This window comes from Pteronotus mesoamericanus, unplaced genomic scaffold (genome assembly GCF_021234165.1).
Source record: "Pteronotus mesoamericanus isolate MK-2021 breed Mesoamerican mustached bat unplaced genomic scaffold, CSHL_Meso_final contig_214, whole genome shotgun sequence".
In the NCBI taxonomy this organism is placed as follows: domain Eukaryota; kingdom Metazoa; phylum Chordata; class Mammalia; order Chiroptera; family Mormoopidae; genus Pteronotus; species Pteronotus mesoamericanus.
The window spans coordinates 3,201,310-3,208,279 of NW_026555089.1; the positions used below are offsets into that span (position 1 = coordinate 3,201,310).

A 6,970-nucleotide genomic window follows, 5' to 3' on the forward strand; every position below is an offset into this window, starting at 1 on the left:
AGCGAGGAAGCGGCAAACCCCTAGTCACCGGGCCAGAGGCTGCAGGGCGGGTTCCCCAAGTCTGGGCTTTCCGGGGGTGCCCCTGAGTCCTCCTAATGCCCCTTCTACTGAGGGGGAAACTGAGGCCCGGGGCAGGTTGAGCGAGCAAGGCGTGGAGCTGCAGACCTCATTACTTTTAATCCCCGCAAGGCCCTGTGTCTTTTTGGAGGGGGAGGGGAAAAGGCTGGGCGGGCGGCGGGGCGGGCAGAGGGGCCCGGACAGCTCCACCCACGGCCGGCCGCTCCACGCCCCGTTCGCCCCGGGCTCGGGCCTGCAGTGGGCCCTGCGGCCGCGAGGGGGCAGCAGCGTCCGACCTCCAACGCGCTTCCCGGCCACCCAGCGTCTGAGAAGAACGGCTGTCAAAATGGGGAGGGGTCTCCGAGGACTGACCTTGCCAGAGCCGCGACTGCGCACACCTGATACTGTCAAGATACGATACAAGGAAAGAACGTGGGTTCCTGAATCCGTGCACACTGCGTGACCTTGGGCAAGTTGTTGAACCCCTGGGAACCTGTTTTCTAATCTTTGCCAAGGGGGATAATAGTTCCTGGCTGTGTCGGCAGTGAAGATAACCAGGTAATAAATACAAAGTATTACTGCAAGGGTGCGGAGGGCCCCAAGCTGAGTCACCAGCGGGACCAGGGCTGGGCACCTGGCACATACCTGGAGGAGGTGCAGGGACTCCTCAGGGCACGTCCACTCCAAGTCTCCCTGGTCTGCCCGCGACTTTTCTGCAGATCCGTGCCAACCATCGAGCATCCACATCGCCCCCACAGAGGGACTGCTATCACCTTCGCTGTGTGACAAGGAAACTGAGGCTCAGAGAGGCCAAGCATGTGCCCTGGGGCCCCCGGGCACAGCCTGCGTCAGCCTTAGAACTGGGGACCTGGGATGTGCCCCAGAGGCTTTGCCCTGTGCATCCTGCACAAGCCACTGCCCGCGTCACCTGTGCACAGTTGGGGAGAGTAGCTCCCCCCAAGTCCCGCAGCCAAGGCGGGGCTGCTGATGGAGCTTTGGGAGTTGTCCTCCTCCGCGGCCAACTTGGATGACTGTTTCTTTTTTTGTATCAGCCTGGTATTTTGTTCATCGTTCATTTATTTCTCTCACAAATAATTATTGAGCACCTGCTATGTGTTTTAGAAGCTTTGGACACCAAACAAAGACCTCTGCCATCAGGGAGCTTATACTTTTGGGGTGGGGAAGGGGGAGGCAGAAAATAAGTAATAAATGTAATAAATAGATAAAGTGTATAGTGTGTTAGAAGAACTATAGAAAAAAAAGAAAACGTAGAGCAGGCCTGGGGGATCAGGAGAAGACAGGGTGGCCAGGGTGCTCTCACTGAGAAGGCCGACCAAGAAGCACAGGCGAGCGGGAAGGAGGTGGGGTCAAGAGCACACCTGTATGGGAGGCAACAAATCGATGTTTCTCTTTCTCCCTTCCTTTCTCTCTAAAGTCAATAAACTTATATTTTTTAAATATTTTATTTATTTATTTTTAGAGGGAGAGGAAGAGAGGGAGAGAACATCAATGTATGGTTGCCTCTCACACGCCCCCTACTGGGGACCTGGTCTGCAACCCAGGAATGGGTCCTGACTGGGAATCGAACCAGCAAGCCTTTGGTTCACAGGCTGGCGCTCAATCCACTGAGCCACACCAGCCAGGGCAATAAACATATTTTAAAAATAACAACTTATAAACCCATTGCATGCTAACACAAATAACATGCTATAAAAATATCCGTATTGACCACAGCAAAAATTAATGTGCGGTATCATTTTACATATTTTTACAAATCTTTTTTAATTTCCTTGTATTTGTTTCTGCATTTGATTTATTGCAACATGTTTGTTTCGTTAAAGTCCACAAAGAAAAGGTGGCCTCCCACAGTTGTGCAACAGCAAAGAGCATTTTGCTACTCTTTGAACAATTGTGGGTAGTTTTCTTATCTCACCAGAACTCCGCAAGGGTAGTTCCCTAAAGGTTAGTTACAGTGTGGTTTCTGGAAGCATGTGAATAAACTTCTGAACTTTGTAATAGTAAAGTCCAATTGTATAGCAGATAGTAATACCAGAACTGATATTAGAAGTAAAAAAAAAAAAAGTCTTCGCTGGTGGGGCTCAGTGGATTGAGCACCAGCTTGAGAACCCAAGGGTCGCCCGTGTGATTCCCAGGCAGGGCACACGCCCGGGTTGTGGACCAGGTCCCCGGAAGGGGGCGTGCCAGAGGCCATGACACAGGGCTGTTTCTCTCACTTCACCTCTGCCTAAAAATAAATAAATAAATAAACTATTTAAAAAAAAAAAAGAAGTAAAAGAAATAAAAAGGAAAGAAAAAAACCAAGCCCTGTGGCCCGGGCTCCGCAGCCAGGCTATAAGCAATGTGGAAACCGACATCAGACACGTACACAATTCACAGCAAAGCAGCAGGTTCATCTGCCACCCATGATGACTTGGAGAGTCAACCACGGGCTGACTGAGCCTGCAGACCTGGGACAGATGGAAAAGAGAATGTGAACAGTACACCTTGGCTATCACCCGTCAGAGCCGAGTGTTAGAAGAAAGAGACGCACTCCGGCAAAATGGGCCCATTTCCAAGCAAAAGTGAAAGCAAACGGTAAGAGTCCAGAAACGTGGGGCCTTGTGGATTAAGAAAATGCGATTGCTTCGGAAGGCAAAATTGCAAACGGTTGTGAGTGGCAAAGGTACATCAACACTCAGCTTGGTGACAGAGCAGACCCCACAGGTAGAGAGGGTTCTGAGAAGGCGAGGAAATAAAATCAAGGTCAAGAAATGTGTAAAAAAGGACTGTGGGTGGAAAGGAACAGGTCAGAAGGAGGTCAGTTCCTCCTTCTTTGAGGAAATGATACTGTCAGAGAAGCCACGAGGCCAGACTTTAAAACTCTATGCTGTTCTGGCATCAAAATAAAAGTGACTTGTGGGCTCCCAAACTCACAGGAGCAGGATGCAGGCTGCCAAAGCTGGACATCTCCCAAGTGCACAGTCCCCAGCACACACTTCAGATGTGGCCCCAGGGGACAAGGGTAGGAGAGAACCCCCGGAGGACAGGGCCAGCGCTTTGCTCCTTCTTCAGCACAACCTCTCCACTCCCCTGTCTTCTGCTGAAATTCCCTGCTCAGCCTCAAAGTCCCTCCACCCTCAATTTTCCGTCTCAGCCCCTGAGCCACGCTGCTCAGGTTCCTGGAATACAAACACGAACAGGTGCAGCAGTACCACCACTCTCGTCCGCGGAGGCCTTGGGAGAGGGAGGGTCCCCCTGAGATTGGCTCCGAACTTCTCGGGGGAGCCATGAGCCTGCGGTGTCTGTATTTGCTGCCTGGGGCCCCCCTTTTGCCATCAGACCTATCTCTGCTCTGCCACCCTAAACAGAGCCCGGGCCAAGGTGGCCCTGTGGGGCTAACCCAAGGGCCGAAAGTAAGCCGGCACACACTGGTTGACACTCGAGTGCTGTCTGTAAGTTTAATAAACATATTCTGAATTCTTTCCCCCAGGGCATGCTGTCTGGCTATCAACCTGTGTTTTATCTGGCAAGCCTATGCCCCTCCATCTTCTTCCCTCACCCCTGACCCCTGGTGACCACTTATTTCTGTCTATACCTTTGTCTTTTCATGAATGTCATGGTAATGGCATCATATGTGCGTTGTCTCTTATGTCTGGTTTCTTTCTTAGTTTAGTGCCTTTGAGATTCTTCAGTGTTGGTGAATGTACCAGTAATCTGTGCTTTTTCGTGGCGGAGTAGTAGGTACATAGATGTACCACAATTTATATATCCATTCCCCCACGGATTGTCACTTGGGGGTTTCCAGCTTCTGGTGACTATGCATAAAGTTGCTCTAGACGTTTTCAGACAGACCTCTGTGTGGGCTATGCTTTCACCTCCGCTGAGCGAACACTCAGGGGTGGGGTTGCCGGGCTGTGCAATTACAGTGCATTTAACTTTATAGGAGTTAAGCTGTTTTCCAAAGTAGCTGTAATATTTTGCGTTCCCACCATGAATGAGTTTCAGTTGCTCTGAATCTTCACAGACTTGTTTGGGGGCTGGAAGGGAGGTGAGGGGGTCTCCACAGGCCGGTTCTGCTCTGTTTCTTCTCTGAGTGAACACAAGGGGTTCAGTTGGTGAAAGCTCATCAAGCTGTAAACGTATACGTACACTTTTCTGTATGTATATTAATCCTCAATAAAGAGCTTTTTAAATAAAAAGTTTTTTAAAAGTTATAAAATATCTTTAATAATTCCATTAAATTAACTAAAAATGTGGGAAGTTTAAAACATGCTTTTTAAAAACATGAGTTAAAAGAAAAAAATCTGTGTAAATCCATAGCAGCCTGGTTTCATAGTCTTTAAGATTTTTTCCAGCTATCCATAGCGTATGAGATCTGTCCAGAAGGTGTCCAGCCATGTAACAGGAAGAATAGAGACATTTATTGCATGAGACATGATGCACAAGCAGGTGCATTGTCGTGATGAAGTTGCCAGTCGCCAACTGCCCACCGCTGTGGCCTCCTGAATCATCTGGATAGTTTCCACGGAGGAATGTTAAAGTTTAACACAGAATTTGACGCAGGTTCATTGCTCTAGTAGCCCAGTCATTTTGAATGTGGCCGCAGAGTACGCATGCTCACTCAACGGCATCTACCGCCCCCACCAATTGGTGCAGTGAAGTCATCGTTGTTCACACATGCACCTTCCAGTCCACTCTCCTTGGCTGCCAGGTTACATCAGTGTCGCAAAAACCATCCTTGTTATATTAACAATGGCTGGACTTTTTCCTGACAGGTCTCATTGTATATCTGCAAAACAAATAAGTGAGAAGGACCAATCCAATAATGTACACAGAATTATATTTCTATCTGCCCCAGTTATCCATTTTTTCCTCATTCTTACCATTTTAATGCTCTTAGTTTTGTGTTCAGAGCATAAAACAAAATTTCAATGAATAATGACAATAAAGAGTAGCGCATGGAGGGAAGGGTTCGCTTTGTTTTCCCCCTGGGAATCATGAGGCAGCATTCGCTAAGGCCGTGCTCATGGAGACTTCATTGAACAAAACTACTGTGAGTACCGAGAATCGACCGCATGGAGAAACTGAGGCACAGTGTCTGGTCTAAGCCTCTTGCCACCTGGCACTCAGCTAAAATGGGAAGGAGCCGGGATTTGAAGCCAGGTAGTGTTACTCCAGAGCCCTTTCATAGGCAGACTCTTACATGGACTTAAATTCAAATAATATTGTAATTTAACAACTAAGAGTGTTACCATAGACAGTTGGACTGCCGGGGAGTCTCCCCCACTGGCCAAGATGGCGCAGGGGGGTTCTTACATTCAGTGGGCCAAAAGCTCGAAAAACAAATGGATAGGGCCCCAGATGTGCCAAAAGCTAGCAAGATTATTGGATAGGAAAAAAAAAAGCCCTTTCCTCTCTATCCCTGTAAGAACTGCAGGCTTAAGCTGGAAGAGGACATGGTCTTTGAGACGGGAGTCCACCATTATCCCAGGTTATGCAGCACCTCAATAAACCTCTCCTTTGGCGCCAGCACCTGCCTCACGAGTCTGGCTTCATTGCAGCAGGCAGCCGAACTGCCATTTTGTTTGATTACAAGAGGACAAAGCTTTGAGTTTGGTTTTGTTTCATTTCCCCCCCCCCCCCAACAAAAGCAGTTCGACTTGATTGCAGGGAAGCTAGGGAGGAGCAGGGCAGGTGAGGGGTCTCTGCAGAACTGCCCACGTTGAGCAGGATTGCCAGGTTCCCATCTGTCTGGAGGGCAGGAGAGGATCAGAGTCCTGCCCACTTTGGTCCATCCTGCGGGCCAGAGGTCCAGGCCCTCGCTATTCGGGGCCAACATAGGTAACAGTCTTCCCCATTTTCATCATGGTCTCCAGCAGAGGGTCCACACTGTACTGAGTCAATGCAAACCTTCTTGTTGGGCAGGTCGATCTCAAACTGAATTCCTCCTAGCTTGTTGAGGACCCGAGTGACCGCATTAGAGCAGCCTTCACACGTCCTGTCTGCAGAGAACTCGTGTTTCGGCATGGCTTAGGGGACCGCAGGTGGCGGCGGTGGCGACGCTTCTCCCTTGAGTTTGTTATTAGCTATTTCTGCATGGAAAGCACCTCAGATGATCAGTGCCCTGAGACAAAAGCATACAGACTTAAGTGGATCCTTCTTTTTCTTTAATTCATCCACTGCCATCAGAAGCTGGCCCGCCCTGCTCAACTCTTCATAATACTCTACAGAGACAGCGAGGCAGTTTCCAGAGCTGTGCTCAATAGACATAGGTTCCAGGTGACCCCAACCCACTGAAAAGCACTAGATTCCCCTGTGAAAGAATGTGTTTTCCTGTATCCTGGACCATCTGAGCAAGACATTTACTCTGTTGTCTGAAACCCATTTTCTAGTAACATCCTAGATTGGGTGTTGGCAAACGTTTTCTGTAAAGGACTAGGTAGTAAATATTTTAGACTTTGAGAGCCTTACTGTCTACGCTGCAACTTCTCACTTCTGCCCTTGTAGTGCAAAAGCTGCCAGACCATACACAAGAGGCAGCGTAACTGTATTCCAATAAAGCTTTATTTACAAAAGTAGGCAAACGCCAGCAGACCCTTGCTCTAGACCATGAGCTCCTTGAGGAGAAAGACTGTGCCTTATCTTTGTAATTGTAGCCCTAGGAACTAAAATAGTCCCGATTTTTTAAAAAGATTTTATTTATCTATTTTTAGAGAGAGAGGAAGAGAGGAAGAAAGGGAGAGAAACATCAATGTGTGAGAGAAACATAGATTGGTTGCCTCTCACACGTGCCCAACTAGGGACCTGGCCCGAAACCCAGGCATGTGCTCTGGCTGGGAATCAAACCGGCGACCCTTAGGTTTACAGGCTGGCGCTCAATTCACTGAGTCACATCAGCCAGGTCCTGATTTTG

At 48.7% G+C, this 6,970-nt stretch overlaps 1 pseudogene; it reads right to left on the reverse strand.

Annotated features, from left to right (window-relative positions):
• Positions 1 to 5,879: 5,879 nt before the first annotated feature.
• LOC129068336 (copper transport protein ATOX1-like) lies at positions 5,880 to 6,084 on the reverse strand (annotated as a pseudogene).
• Between the last annotated feature and the right edge of the window lie 886 nt (positions 6,085 to 6,970).